We start from the raw sequence: 15,814 nt of genomic DNA on the forward strand, positions 1-15,814 counted from the left end.
CAAGGCCTAAGGTAAGGTGATGGCAGTGGGAATCAGAGGAGGGAGAAAAGAAATACATGAGGATAGGGTACTTGTCTCAGGAACTGAAGACTCTGATGTAGCAGGGAGGGGACAGGAGTAAAAATCCAGGTGTTTCCAGGTGTTTGTTTTCAGATCTAGCAGTTATGATGCTATCTCCACATTTTGGAATGCAAGGGAAGCACATATCAGAGAGCAGAAATATGGTCAGCATAACTCTGGACATACTGGTTTGGGGGCTTTCACATATCCAGTTGTTGGCATCTTGTGGGCAGATGCACATATAGGTATGGAGAGCAGTAGAGATGTAGAGAAGTCTAGACTGAAGACCAATTATAATTCATAGACAGAAGTAGAATTTGAAGGGTGGCATTTGATGAGCTATAGATGTAGAATGAGAAGAAAAGGTGATTGAGGAATGATGCCCTGAGCATTTAAGAGTAAAGAGAAGGAAGCCTGATGGGAGATGAACAGAAAAAAACTAAGGGTAAATTGGAATAAAAAGGTACTTAAACATGGAGGGTGGTGATCCCCATGTGGCCCACAACATTGTTTGAATTCCATACATTTTTTATACAGAATAAAGGAGTAAATATTAAAAAAACAGATGACCAAGGGGAAGTATAAATGATAGAGCAAGGTCTTAGTGGAGGCAGGAAATACATATTGCACACACAGAGAACTTAACATTTAAATGTGAGGGACAGATGTGTCTATGGGAGAATAGGAAAGCCTGAGAGGCCATCTGAAAGCACAATGGCTGAGCCAGAAGAGCTTCTGGATTAAGGAAAACCACCTCTAAACTACTAATTTCTCTAAACTCTAAATTGCTAACTTTGGGACAATTAAGGTAAAAAGAGTGGTTCTCTGGTAAAAGTAGAGGGGCTCAGGTAGGTTTTAGCACTTGGGAAGAGGTGGAAAAAGGCATGGGATGCTGTGGAGACAGCACCTGAGAATAACGAGTTATTAACAACAGTTTTCCTCTGGAGTTGAAGCAAGGCTGGAATGAACAATTCTGAGATGGGCTGGGGGACCACTTTGGCCTTCAGGCTTTTCTCCAACAAATAACAACTTTTGTATATACTTTATTTTAGAATAATCCAAATATACTTTATTTTAGAATAATCCAAATTTGTGATAGGGATTCAGCTCCTAGAATTCAATTTGCATACAATGAAATCTATCATTAAACACAGGGACAACATGCATTTGTAGAATATTTGCTTTTCTCCTTCTACCCCAGACTTGTTACATTTTGGTAACGGATTGAAGCTGTGGTTTTCTACTTTATTCACCAGAAAATTTTTGCCTTATGTTTAATCCTTTGACAGTTTGAAGGATATAACTTTGATCATGATTCTAAGCTAAAGAGAAAGTGATGGAAAGTACTGGGAAAACCATTAAGGAGTCACGAGACCTGGCTTGAACCCAAGCTATACCATTTACTTATTTTTCATAATGGGCAAATAAATGACCTCATCTACATGAGATTCAATGTCTTCGAAAAAATGAAAATAGGTCTGATGGAGTTTGTGGAACAGATCAAATGAAGTGATGAATATGAAAGTTTCTGGCACCTACATGACATTTAATAAAGGTTAATTGATAAGGAATTCAGCAATCTTCTCAATTTTTCAATATTATTTTTATGAATCAAATCCTTTTGGAATAAGGTGGTGCGTAGATAAGTAAATAAATAAATTACATTTTATTTTTCAAATCTAATTTTACACTAATCATGTTTGACAATTCAAATATTTGAGTTTTTAAGTAAATATTCTCATTTTGATCAATGCTCTCAGGTGTACTGGTAAAGGTTAAATGACTTTTTTTCTCTCTAACATCTATATAATGCACTTCTGCTTTCACAGAACATATCAAATATTATGTTGTGATTTATGCTTGTGTCAGCTTTTGAACCCACTGAGCTAGCAGGACTGGAATTCCAACAAGTTAGAGACTTACTCTATTTAAACATGTCCACAAAGATTTCTCTGGTACTGCCTCCCTCCTTCCAGGGGCATGGTACTACTCACTTTCAAATAAAATTTAGTCTTTTATTAAGCTACATTATAGTTTTGTGATACCAAATAAGTTTTTGTGAAGGAAGGAAAATAAATGTCATGCCTCACTTTATATATAGTCATATATTTACAATCTATTCGCTTATGTTTTTCTATGTGACCATTCATATAAATATAGATTTTTATATATAAATATATGTACTCACACAAGGATACCAACAAGAGACAAATTCATGATTTGAAATCCTCAAAATCTGGGGCGCCTGACTCTTCCTTTCAGCTCAGGACAAAATCTCAGGGTCATGGGATTGAGCCCTGCTTAGGGCTCGGTGCTCAGCAGAGAATCTGCTGGAGATTTCCTCTCTCCTTCTTCGTCTGTCCCTCCCCCACCCCAACAACAACAAAAATCCTGAAATTATCGCAATCTTTAAATCCACACTATAAGGCTTCCTCAATACAAAGCACTTAACTAAATGTCTAGATGGATGCTAAAAATAAATCATGGACTATTAAATCAATAGTCCACTGTTCTTATGTTTTTTTTCTTTTCAAAGATTGCAAAGTTTGTGAAAGAGGCAGATGGAATGCCAATACAGCACAATCTATTTTTAATGTGTAGAACAAAGCCAGAGAACATGCGTGTTGATACACCAGATTCATCAATAGAGCTAACAACTTTCTCGATATTCTCAGATATCACACCTCTTTTCCTCTTTGGATTGAAAGAATAGCAAGACTCTGTGGGGAATCATGTTGTGGGTTGAGTAGGTAACATTTTTCTCCCACTCTGGCCCTGGTGCTCCTTGCTTGCCCTTGGCCCTGCTCGGGTTCATTTCTTTACTGCCCAGTTCAACAGCTTTCTCACAAATCTAATTTTCCTTCATTTCTATTTTCCACTAAGAGTTTGACTGTCAATGTTAGTCTTATTCAAAATGTTATTCCAGCTTCTGTGATTTTATGGACTAAAAAGTCAGAGGGTGAGTCATAGGGAGTATAAAAAGGAGGAAATGCTATAAAGTATAAGAGAACTAAAAATGGATGAAAGATTTTAGATTTTAAGTCTCCCAGGAATTAAAAGCGATTGTTTCAGAACTTCTTGCTTAATCATTAATCAAGGAAGAGCATGTCTAGTATATGGTATTATTTAAGCAAGCTAAGATTCACATATGTATCATGATCTGTATGCATGTAAAGAAATTTAAAATGTCTTCCATATATTTCCTGACACCCTTAGGTGGAGTATTTCTTGCACAAATATTAATGAGAACTTGCTACATGACTGCACTCTTCTAGTGCTGAGAAGAGAGAAATAAATAAACAAATACAAATCTGTACCCTCAAGGAACTTAAGAAACAGTAGGCTTTATGTTGGAAAGAAATATTTAAAACTCTAGTATGCAAAATACCCCATATTTTTTTTAACTGACTGCAGAGGTATAGTACACTGATCTTACGGACACTTTGTAAATACAATAAACTAAAAGACTCCCTGACAAAGTCAATGTCAGGCTGAGGCAGATGGAAACGGAACATTTTCAGATCTCTGTTGGGACAGTTTCTGAGAAAAGAAATGTCAATTTGCAGACTACTCTTTTCCAAAGAAAAGACCCACCAGGCAAAGGCTTTTTGACCTATAGGTCTGTGTGAATTTTTATTTCCTCTAGAAAATCCATTTTAATTAAGTAAGGGTCAAAAGAGTATATTCTTGTTTTTGAAACACAAGATAGTTAATTTCTCTGCTCTATTCACGTTTTCAGCTTCCCCTTGCCACACATTTACAATTAGATATAGATGATGCATTTGTTTTTCTTAATTTCTTAGACTATAAACATATGGCTAAGGTCAAGACTGAACGTGTTTATTCTATAAACATCTAATATGTTGTGAGTATTCCAAAAAATAGATCTATACACTCCATAATTTTTATCTTTTGTACTAATTAGGTTACAAAGAGCAACATCAATTCATTACAGAATAAGGTTCCAGTCAATCTATGATGACTTTAAAAATCTTTACAATTAATACGATAGAATGTATGTACGCAGTATAAAAACCAAAAAATATATCATGAGATCCAGCCCACAAGGAGCAGAGAGGATTAAACTGGGCAAGAATACAAGGAGGTGGGGACAGTTAGGAGGTATGTTGAAGCAGATTACTCAAGTCCTTTATAAAAATGTGAATTTCAAAGTAATTATTTATCCAAGGGTGGTATTAGGCAAAGACTTTTGTATAACATGTTTCTATGAATCAATTTCAGGAAAACATCTGAAAAGCATTATTGTTAAACAATATGCTGTAACTTAGTCTTTAACATTGAAGTCGTTAGTAATATATAATATAGAATTAACAATTCCATAACACAGAAAATATTCTGATTACATATCTAACATCTCTATCTTACTTGAACATAAAGATAAGAATCTACGTTAAAATTGAGGTCATTTTCTTAAATTAAAAGTTAACTCATTTCTACCAAACTAAATTAATCTGGCAAAAATAAGAGCATGGTCAAAAATAGCACGACTGTATGAGGTTTGACTGGTTTTGTCGCCATCTGCTTTTTAGGTTCTGTCTTCACAAATTCTTCACAAGTTTTCTAGAAGTCCTATGAAGGTATCTCTCTGTGAGCTACAAATCAATCATTTTGATCATGACTTAGCATCCACTATTCCTTTCTTACCTCTCTGATTTCCGGTCATTTCTTCGATCGCTCTCAGTACAAAAAACTGTACCTGGGCCACAAAGCTTCTATCACTCCTTGTAACTCCTGCTCACATTCTTTTCTTTCTTTCTTTTTTTTTTTAAAGATTTTATTTATTTATTCATGAGAGACACAGGCAGAGCAAGAAGCAGGCTGCATGCAGGGAGCCTGATGTGGGAATCGATCCTGGGACTCCAGAATCAGGCCCTGGGCCTAAGGCAGGCGCTCAACCGCTGAGCCACCCAGGGATCCCCTCCTGCTCACATTCTAAAGAATCTTTTGGGGGGCAACGTGAAGGTGCCAATATATGCCAAAGCTCCTCTCTCTCATTATGGTTCTTAGCTACCTACTCTGGTACAAGACACTTGGCACTCTTCATGTGCCATGAAGATGTAAGTTTAATTGCTTTTTAAATATTTATCAAACATTTTTGCCACTTGCTTTACTATAGCATTCAAACATGAGACTGTAGGGCTGAGACCGCAGGACAATCTGAATAAAAGATACTGGGCTGCTTTTAGAATCATCCTTCTTTCCTCACACTGGCCCATTATCCCCAAATACCTTTGGCTCCATGACCCTCTTTCCCTTGCCACAAAATGTCTCAGACTTTCAAGTGAATGGTCTGTGGTTGACCTTCTCAAACAGTCCTTCATGTCTTCCCAAGAATAACTAAATCCTAAGAGAAACATAACTCAGGTTCAAGCTAGGAAATTTGTTACATGATAAGAGAGATTTCTAAAATTATCCTTTACAGCAAATTATTATTTTTATACATTTCTAAAATTAATTTCATGTGATATTTCAGAATAAGTACATTGAAATATATTTACTGTTGTTTAAAAGTAATGCCCATGTGCTTGGGTGCCATATGGGACAGTGAGTGTCTAGATACTGACAGTTGGACACATGATGGGACTGTGGATAATAAAGAGGTTTTGTATTCTACTTCTGCAGGTCCAGTAACAGATTCCTCTCCTTCCTCCCCACCCCAAACAGAAAATATTTAAATGGTGCTCTCACCATCAGAAAATCTGATACTAACATCTTTTGGAAAGAGATGAATGAAATTATAAAAAATATGAAGACCATGCTGTGTACTTTACTTAAAGCATTGTGCAAAGCAAAATAAATTATGAGTTGAAGGGGCACCTGGGTGGCTCAGTGGTTGAGCATCTGCATTTGGCTCAGGGTGTGATCCCAGGATCCTAGGGTCAAGTCTCACATCAGGCTCACCACAAGGAGCCTGCTTCTCCCTCTGCCTATGTCTCTACTTCTCTCCGTGTCTCTCATGAATAAATAAATAAAATCCTTAAAAAAAAATATGAGTTGGAATTTTCTCCTGTAAAATAATGACTAATTTTCTTTAGCACCTCTATAACCTGAATAATAGAAAAGAGAACCATTGACAATAATTTCAAAACATGGTAATAAGAGTTTGGGATGGATAAAACCAAGATAAAGGTGTACTGAAAGTTAAATATTTAAAGCTCAGAATCCTCTGCTGTAAACTCAAAATAATAATTATTACTATAACAAATGCATTGTGTTAATAATAAAACACTTCTCTAGGCAAGTACTTTGCTGGTAATTAGAACTTACTAAGAAAAAAAAAATTCTGCTTTTGTCTTGAACTATTTCTTCCTGGGAGTAATAATCTTTTCCTTTCTTACAGTTGCTCATGTCACATTTATCTACTGGTCTCACTCCCTCTCCTATCTTAGAGACACTTAATGCTTTGCAAATAACAGATTGAGAATTCAGAAATTGTGAAAACTCCCAAGTCAGTGGCAGAAGTCAGGCGGTGCCTGGTACACCTCCTTAGAACTTCTCATTACAATACTATCAAGACATTAAAAAATGAAGGAAGTTCAAAATATTTCTGAACATAAGAATAATGTTTGCCTCTTCTTAGATATCCTTAGCTTACTTAGGATGTTTAAGCCCAACTTAAACAAGTAAAAGGGCAGGAGCAAAGCAAGCAGGCAAACAAACAAAAATCCTCACGCTAGATTAGGCAGGGGCTGGGCTGGGCTGGGAGCTGGGGAAAAACACCAAGTTCTGTGAATCCAGCCTCTCTTTCCAAAGCGGAGCACCAGCCCCAGCTCACCTCCCTCTTTCTTCCAGTTTGAACATATCTTCTAAGCTTTAGAACTGTGTCATATAGTAGCTCTTGACATTAATGTCCTATTATTATGAACAAATATTTGGTGACTTCTTCTTAGGGGTAAGCCCAGTGAATACAACTAAAACTTAAATATAAGCTCTTTCATAAAATAATTTAGACTCTCATGTTATATTCTCATTTAAGAACATGTAGTTTCCCTCTTGCTTATGAAAAAACAAAAAAACACCAAACTCCTCTTTAGGTTTCCTACCATCTCTCATTTTTCTGTCTTTACTCCTCAACATTGCCATAAATATTTTCCAGAAAAAAAAATGATATAAAATGTAAGCATCACCCATTTATCAGTAACTACACATTGGTGCTTTTAAAGGGGAGCTAAATAGATTGATATGTTTTATTCATTTTTTAAGATTTGTTTATGTATTTATTTATTTATTTATTTATTTATTTATTTATTTATTAATGAGAGACACAGAGAGAGACGCAAAGGGTGAAGCAGGCTCCCTGCGGGAAGCCCAATGCCCCTAAGCTAAAGGCAAATGCTCAACCACTGAACCACCTAGGTGTCTCTATTTTATTCATTTAAAGATCCTTTCTTTTACCTCTGTTTCAACAGTTGACAAACCCTGACTCTAGCAAAAAAAAAAAAAGTCTTCTTCCTCCCTGTGTGTGTGTGTGTGTGTGTGTGTATCTACAAGCATCACTAATATCCAAGCTTTAAACCAAGATACGCTAGCTGGGATGCCTTCACTATCAGCCCCTATTGTTTCTCAGAGCTACTTGTGTGAAGAGAGAGCTGTTGAGATGTATAATCAACAGCTTGATTTTTTTTTTTTTTACAGAAGTTTTTGGGTTTTTTTTTGTTTGTTTGTTTAATTTTTAATTTATTTATGATAGTCACAGAGAGAGAGAGAGAGAGAGAGGCAGAGACACAGGCAGAGGGAGAAGCAGGCTCCATGCACCGGGAGCCCGACGTGGGATTCAATCCCGGGTCTCCAGGATCGCGCCCTGGGCCAAAGGCAGGCGCCAAACCGCTGAGCCACCCAGGGATCCCCAACAGCTTGATTTTGAGTGCTGTGAATCTTGACAGTTAAACAAAATTCCTCTTTTTCCACAATTGTTTCCGCTTAATGCCATTTGTCTCAAAATTGAGAGTCACCAAAATGAGTGGTATGGTTGTATCCCACACAAATATCAAATGTTGCCATCCTTCAATCGGTTGCCATAAGGTGATAATGAACTCTGAAATAAAGATACAAATGAATGAAGAAAAAAAAAATGCAACCAACCTCTGTGAGGTAAAAAACCCTAAAAGAAAAGTTAGAGACAAAAAAGAAAACCTCGATTCCTATCAAGTTGCCACTCAGCATCAACTACCTTTTAAAAGTTAAATTCTCCTTCTCTTAAAATCACTGAATACTTTTTTTTTTTTTTTTTTTTTTTTGCTGGAACTTTTAATTCTTGCTTATCCTGCACTTAATTTACCATTCTAGTTTTTATAAGGCTTGTAAAATATAATTTTCATACTGGGATTCCAACCATACTTGTAATTGAACTGTAAAAGCTAAGCTTTCAGATCACCAAATAAATCAAATTTCTGTAAAATATATGGCCTCTAGTCATAACTGAATCTTTGGTTTTCTCCCTGTTTCTGAAAGAGAAACAAAGAAAACATGTTTAGTTATTTATCCTTTACCAAAAAAAAAAAAAAATCCTAGGATAAGAGAAAATGAAAGGCATTTTAAAGACTGAATTAACCATTAGCAATGCATAGTTATGATCTAGCTATGGGGCACACTGTAGCCATGAAAAGAAGCACGAGCCTAGCGTGCCCAGACATTAACCAAAACTGGGGAAAGCCTAAGGCATGAGATTTTTTTTTTAAATGTATAAACTCTTTTATTCACTGCTATTCCTCTTTTGTATAATTTCATGAATATCTGCGTTGATGAAGATGTTGTTTTAGATCAAAGATGATAGCGATATCACGTAGGGGGCTGAGTAGCCACAGGGCAGAGTCCCATAGGATGACAAGGCTTTTCCTCAGCTTCAAAGTCCAGGACCATTCTTAATATTTCAGCAGTAGTGATTGGTTTCTCATGGACTGGCTTTTACTATACGGATGCAAAAGAAAATAGAATTAGAACTGCCCATTGGAAAATCACTTGCAGAGAGGCTATGCTAGGAAGCCAACTTATAAAAAGGATGTGATTTTATGAACATGGAATCAGAGGAGATGGAATTAGCAGCATGACTCCATGGCTAGTTATCCAGCTCCTTGTCTAAAACTTTCTTTTCCACCATCGCTTTATGGATGTTGTACGGAATGATGGTAATTAGAGAACTCATCAACACGACCCCCTGATAGAGCTGGATTTTGCTCTCCCTGTTTCTTACCTGGAAGACTATTAGCATAACTGAATTTATTTGCCATCATTTATTAAGTGTTTAATAGTTTACCTCTCAGAGTTTGCAAGTGTATACAAGTAATAAGCTTTGCTATCAAAATTAAGGAAATTGAGTATTTGCTGTAGAAAATCAACCCTTTTCTCCTCCTGAGTGGAAAACATAGCTCTCCTGTTCAATCTAATTCTTCCATTTTTGTCCCATATCATATTATGTCTGATCTATTCCAAAACTACTTCCATCATTTACTTTTCTTTGGCTTATTCTTCATCCTTTCTGTCTTTACTGGTTATTTCCTTGTATATAAATGAATTCACCTCTCTTAAACTTAAAAAAAAAAAAAAAAAAAAAAACTTCCTGGGCTCTTAACTCCCTTCCAGCTCAAATCCACTCTTTGTGTCAAACCTCCGATAAAAGAAGTCTGTGTCTCCACTCAAACACCTCATAATCGGGTTTAATTTTAACACTACTCCTTGGAAACCATTCATTCTGTGGCTTTGCTCACTGGTGAGCCCTTCTTGCATTTCCAAGCCTTGGCCTCCTTTGGCTTCTCACAAATGTACGGATTCTCCAATTAACTCAAACCACTGCTCAGGTGTTTCCTATTTGGCTTCCTTCCTCTCCTGCTCTGTAATTTTCACTATTCCTCACAGCTTGATCTTTGTCCTTCTCTCATGCTACCCATTTTGTCTGAGCAAACTGATTTATTGTTATGATTTCAATGTCCAGCTTTTTCCTTATGATACAGCCAAACTGTTATCTCCAGCTCACCTCCTAAGCTCCAAATCTGTATATTTGGCAGCCAATCTATCATCCCACCAAGGGAGCAATTTATCCTCAACATTGCAAAATGGAGTTCATATTTTTTCTCCAAACCTCCCTCTTGTGTTATATATATATATATATATATATATATATATATATAGCTATATATATAGCTATATATATAGCTATGGGGCACACTGTAGCCATGGTATATATATACCCTGTTTTCGAGAAATGCATCACCATTTATCCAGTCACCCAGATGAAAAGATTAAGTCACCTTTGCAACTGTTCTCTCCTTTGCCTCCAGCACCGGGTCAATCCCATACATCTCATTGATAAAGATGTGGACATATTTTTTACCAGTCTTTTTGCTCCAAGCTCACTGCCACCACTTTCATTCAGGCCTTACCCCTCATATGGACTGACTCAACATCTTATAGTAGTGTTCTCCTCTATGTCCTATATGAGAAAACAATTCTAATAAGTGTCAAGGGGGAAAAATAGCAATACATATGAAAGTGCAAATAGAGAAAATCAAAGAGTGTCACCTCAACATCTAAAACCTTTCTAAGTGCCCAGAAATCTAATCTACCACTGTTTTGATTGTTGGAGTTTTTTACTGACGTCAGGGAACACAAAAACAAATTCTAAATTAAACCATCCATCCACATCTCTTTCATTTAGAGTGACTCCTATTTACCCATTTGAGTAATAACTTAAGGCTTTCTGGCATTGCCAGCTCTGAGTCAGTGTGAAGTATTAAACAATAGCCTCTGATAGCTTTTCTGAGTCATCTTAAATTGCCATTGAAGGTTCAAAGCCTTACTCCTGTCACATACTGTCATTTCTGTTCTTTGGTGTCTTGCTAAAACATGTGTACTTTCCATTATATCTTCACTGTAAATTGCAAGATTAGCAATGAGTTTTCATCACCTGAAGTTTTAGATTCCATTTGTCCTCAAGGTCCAGTTTATTATATCCTGTGCTCTGCTCTAAGCCATTAGTTTGTAAAATAAAGTGTTTTTTCATCTGAGAAATCCTATGTTTTAAGCATGCTTACATTATGCACCTTAATATTATTGATACAAGACAAGTGATAGAAGCTCAGGGATATAGCCAGCTTCCTGGAGAAGATTCTAACAAACATGAAGGGAAGAACCACATATTTATAATATGAGAAGTTACTCTTTTCCAAGCTTGAAGTGTTTTTAAAGGCTTGACCTCTCAAAGCATTGACAAGAATTTTACACCCTGTGGCCCTATCCCATCCTAGAAGCACTGCCCCTTGGACAGATGACACCAAAGTCTCAGGATTCATTTGCAGCACAAATAGAATATTTCCCAGTCGGGAGCAAGGGGCATAGGGGTGAGATTAACATCCCTCTGTTCAGGGGAGGTGTTCCACCTTCACAGTGTTCACAAAGCCAATCTTCACATTTGTAACTATTCTGTTGCAGCTGGAGCCTTGCATATATTTGTATGTTGATTTCTCTGGTGATTTAAAAATATTTCTTAGAGCAAGAAAAGCCAAGCCATCCACCAAAGCAACTGAGATTAGCAGGTTGCATTTTATTTCAATTCTGTGCAAAAGCATTTGACATTCAACAAGAGCAACAACAAACAGCAGTGAGGGCCTGCTTCTAAGAGCTCTTTAAATAAGTATAAATTGCCAGCAAAAGGGGAAAATAGTTATTACACTTTCTAAAATTGTATGTGTGTATGTGTGTATAAACACAGTCATGTATAATCTACTACAACTTCTGCCTAAAACTGCTTTAAGTTTTTAATCTCTTAAACTGTGATTGAATCCATCGAAATAGGCCCTAAGGCACCTGCTAAAATGTGACATGAAGGAAACACATCCTGGGGCCTACTCTATGCCTTCTAGTTGATATTTGATTTGCAGGATGCCTGGGTGGCTCAATGGTTGAGCGCCTGCCTTCCACCCAGGGTGTGATCCCGGGACCCCAGAATTCAGTCCCACATCAGGCTCCCTGTGGGGAGCTTGCTTCTCTCTCTGCCTATGTCTCTGTCTCTGTGTCTTTCATGAATAAATAAAGTCTTTAAAAAAAGGGGGGGTATTTGATTTGCTTGGTAGTGGACCCCAAAAAAAGTGTCCATGTCTGAAAAGTCCCATCAAATCATACCTAATATATAAAAGAAAACCCTAGAACTCTGAATTTAACTTAGAGTAGCTTTTTGCCCTTTAATAATGCAGTTTCATCTCATAAACCATTATCTAATCTACCTGAATGATTCTGTTGAAACCTGAAGGCAAAAAAAAAAAAAAAAAAAAAAAGGTATGATTCCTCTGTATCTCAATCAGAAGTTAGTTTTCTTGTTCTCCTGGCATTAATGCCAACCTGCCAGGGCTTAGCAGCACTAAAATATTTCTTCTTTCTCAAATACACACTGATTATTAACTTGAGAAACCTGAATACATAAACCAAATCTCTTCCATGGGTACTGTTCAGCAATTTAATCGTAAAAAGCTAAAAAAAATAATGTTTTTAGCACTCACAGATTCTTGTTTCAAATTCTCAAATCTAGTCATCTCTTTTATTAAGCTCACAACTTCCAAGTGTTATGAAGCAAATGACTGACAAGCATTTAAGCCTAGAAGGGAGGGGACCTTCATTTGCTGAGTATCTACTCTTTGGCAGGAACTTGGCACATATTTGCCTCATTGAATCCTTGTAAGATCTATAAAATGGAAGTATTTATTTCTGCTTTGTAGAGTAATGAAAGACCCAAAGACTGAAGTCCATATTAGACTATTCAGAAGCAAGGAAGCCAAGATGCCGGTCTAGGCGTGTCCTGTGCCAAAGGCTGCATTATTCCTAGTCCACCTGGCTGAAGCAGGCACACAAGAGCTGCTGAGAAGGTGTCCAGGATTATTTTCCTCAGGAACGCAGTGAGAAAGGCGTCTGGATTGGGTAGACCTCATTAGGATTATATGGGGGAAGTGACCTCTCTCCTGGAGCACATGGGTCTTGAATCACCTCCCTGAAGTGTGTGTCACAGGCGGGTCAGTTCAGACTAAATTCCAGGAATGATGGCAAGAGCGGCCCCATCCCATGGTCCTTCCATGCATCCTTCTGAGCCCTCTCATTTCTCTCTAGTCCACACTTTTTTCTCATCCTCCTCACCAACTACTACAAATGTCCAACACTATGATCTTCTTTTCTCTTCTACTTCAAATGGAGAAGACTAGAGGAAAACTTCAACTGCCACCTTCTTATCACACACGTTCATTCATACAGAGCTGTCTTTGCTCTTCTCTCCTATTACAGTGGAAGAGTTGCCCGCCTCCTTTCTACAGCTTTGTTGCCCACCTCCTCCTGCCTTCTCTGAGACCACTCTCTGTAATAGTCTCACTCCCTGGCATACGTTCTGGGGCACCATCTCCCACAGAGCATTTATACATTTGCTTTTCTTATTAAAAAAAAATCAAAGTCATGTCACCGTCTATAATTTTCTCTTCTATTTTGCAATCAGATTTTAGGAAAGCTTCACCTACACTCTCTTTCTCTACTTGTTTTCTTCAGCTGAGTCTTCAAGCTCTTGAAATCTGATTTATGACCACACTGTTTTACTGAGACAGTTCTGTTCAGGTCACTGACAAGTTCAACACTGTGAAATTCAAACAGTAGGTCTCCATCAGCCATTACCTTCCAGCAGCTCTGGGCTGGGTCTGCTATTGTGGATCTCTCCCTCCTTCAGCCACAGGCTCTTGCCTTGGCCTCCATGTCACTAAACACTCTGGGTCATCCTCTCAGCTCTCTGGAGGCTCCTTCTCTTTACATTTGCATTATGACCTCCTTCTACCTTCAGACAGCTACAAGGCATTGGGAGAGATAGCTGTGGAAAGTGGAAATTTATATAATGATTTTATTTGGCCTTAGATCTAAGGGACTACACACACACACACACACACACATACACACACACATACACACCAGATGAAATTGAGTACTTTTATGAACAAATTTTCCTAGGCGAGAGAGGCTGGTAGAGCAGAAATGGAATTACAATCTTCATTAGGGAGAGCAGTTCTTAGCTTGGCTACTGCACAGGTAAGAACGTTTGAGTTATAAGACAATTAAAAACAAACGCCTGCCCTGGGGACTGGATCTCAAAGCTGCCCTCCCCATCCTGGCATAGCATGGCTTTCTCTGCAGGTTGTTGACTTTCGCTTGCATCTGCATTACCTCAGTGGCCCCCAAACTCACGTTTCTACTTTATTGTTTTTGTACCTATTTGATAGTCCTAAGGGAACATCTCTGGGCTAAGTTATTTCGTGATATACCAATTGGTTTTATTATTGCTTTGGTTACAAAGTTACATTGGTTTTTGGAAGTCTTTTTCCAAGGCCTATTTTCCCATAAGCCCTGCTATTTTTAGTGTATGACTTTTTAGAACACAAAGATTTTCAGGAATGCACACTTGCTGACATCCCAAGTATGTCTTTATAAGTTCAACATGAATTAAACATGGAGTATCCTGTACTTTATTATTAAGCATATGAAAAAAAAAAAAAGCATATGCTTTAATTCTATGTATGTGTTTATTGAAAATTTCGAAAGTGTCATATTTTGTTTTCTCAAACTGTGTTTCTTCAAAGTCAAGTTCATATTTTTTATTACCTGTCTATCGTGCCTGAAGCATAAACAGGGAGCTATTTTTTGTTCTATGAGTTATATGGTGTGAGTCTGATAAATCTCTTCCCATATTCAAAGATTACAAAAATAGAGGAGTGAATTTTAATCAAGAATGTAGAAAGGAATTCATTTTTGGCCGAGTTCCAAGCCAAAGAAGTTTGACTCTCAATTAAGTGATAGAACTAAGGAGAAAAAAACAGAAGGTCCAAAGGAAAATGCAAATTTAACTTTAGCCACACTTTTCTAACAATTCCTATGAACATAAATGTAAAATTAACACTCAGGCTTAACCTGTTGATATCCAATCATTAAACTCTGTTGCTGATCATTTGATTAGAGGAGTCCTTCTCATAATTACTTCTCAGAATTTGTATCCCCCTTTCCCTCTTCTCAACTCTCCTTACCTAATATATCATGTCTTCTGGTTTAGTCAATCTTATAAATCCTATTTAAGACTCCAGACATTATTAATCCTGTTGCATTCAGTGCGTTAAAGAACTTTGTCTTATAAAATGTTGCCAAATGATGAAAGGAAACCACTCCACTGAGTTTTTTTTTTTTTTTTTTCTTCAATTTTTCATGCCCCAAAACTCATGATACTGGGATTGGAGAAAGAGAACATTTCCTTTCCTTTCTTCCATTCTTCCTCCCCAGTGCATTAAACTAAATTCTCAAAAGAGAAAGTAAATGGAACTTTTTAATACTAACGATTATGTAAAGAAGTTAATCACATTATTTTAAAGAAAGAATCCACCTTGCCTGCATGAGAAGATTGCAGATGGAGAATTAGCTACAGGATAAACGTTGGTGGCAGTTGAAATGGAATTTGATGACCACCTGCTAGCAAGCAGGAGGTACAATAGTACAATTTGTATGGTGGTGAAGACATGTGGTTAAGTGGAGGTCAAGCAACTTAAATACTTCCATGGTTTAATCTAGGCGTGTTTCATTTGAGAATTCTGCTGATTCGTATAAAATTCTAAGCTTGTTAATGCAATCAGAATATTTGCAATAGGTTTAGAGAAGAAGTAAAAATAGTATCTTAGGGTTAGTATGTTTTTAAACTACTTTTTCTTTCTTCATAAATAAGTTTACCATTTCTGAT

General features: G+C 37.1%; 1 long non-coding RNA gene across 2 annotated transcripts; it reads right to left on the reverse strand.

The window, feature by feature from the left end:
• Nucleotides 1–8,774: 8,774 nt before the first annotated feature.
• Nucleotides 8,775–15,603, reverse strand: LOC144291914 (uncharacterized). Of its 2 annotated transcripts, none has more exons than XR_013359465.1 (3): nucleotides 15,469–15,603; nucleotides 13,720–13,909; nucleotides 8,775–8,988 (listed from the first exon to the last, which is right to left on the reverse strand). It is a non-coding gene; the product is annotated as an uncharacterized LOC144291914 (long non-coding RNA). The 2 variants fall into 2 exon arrangements; XR_013359466.1 differs by having other exon boundaries at nucleotides 15,464–15,576.
• Between the last annotated feature and the right edge of the window lie 211 nt (nucleotides 15,604–15,814).

The sequence above is a fragment of the Canis aureus genome, chromosome 20 (genome assembly GCF_053574225.1).
Source record: "Canis aureus isolate CA01 chromosome 20, VMU_Caureus_v.1.0, whole genome shotgun sequence".
NCBI classification, from domain to species: Eukaryota; Metazoa; Chordata; class Mammalia; order Carnivora; family Canidae; genus Canis; species Canis aureus.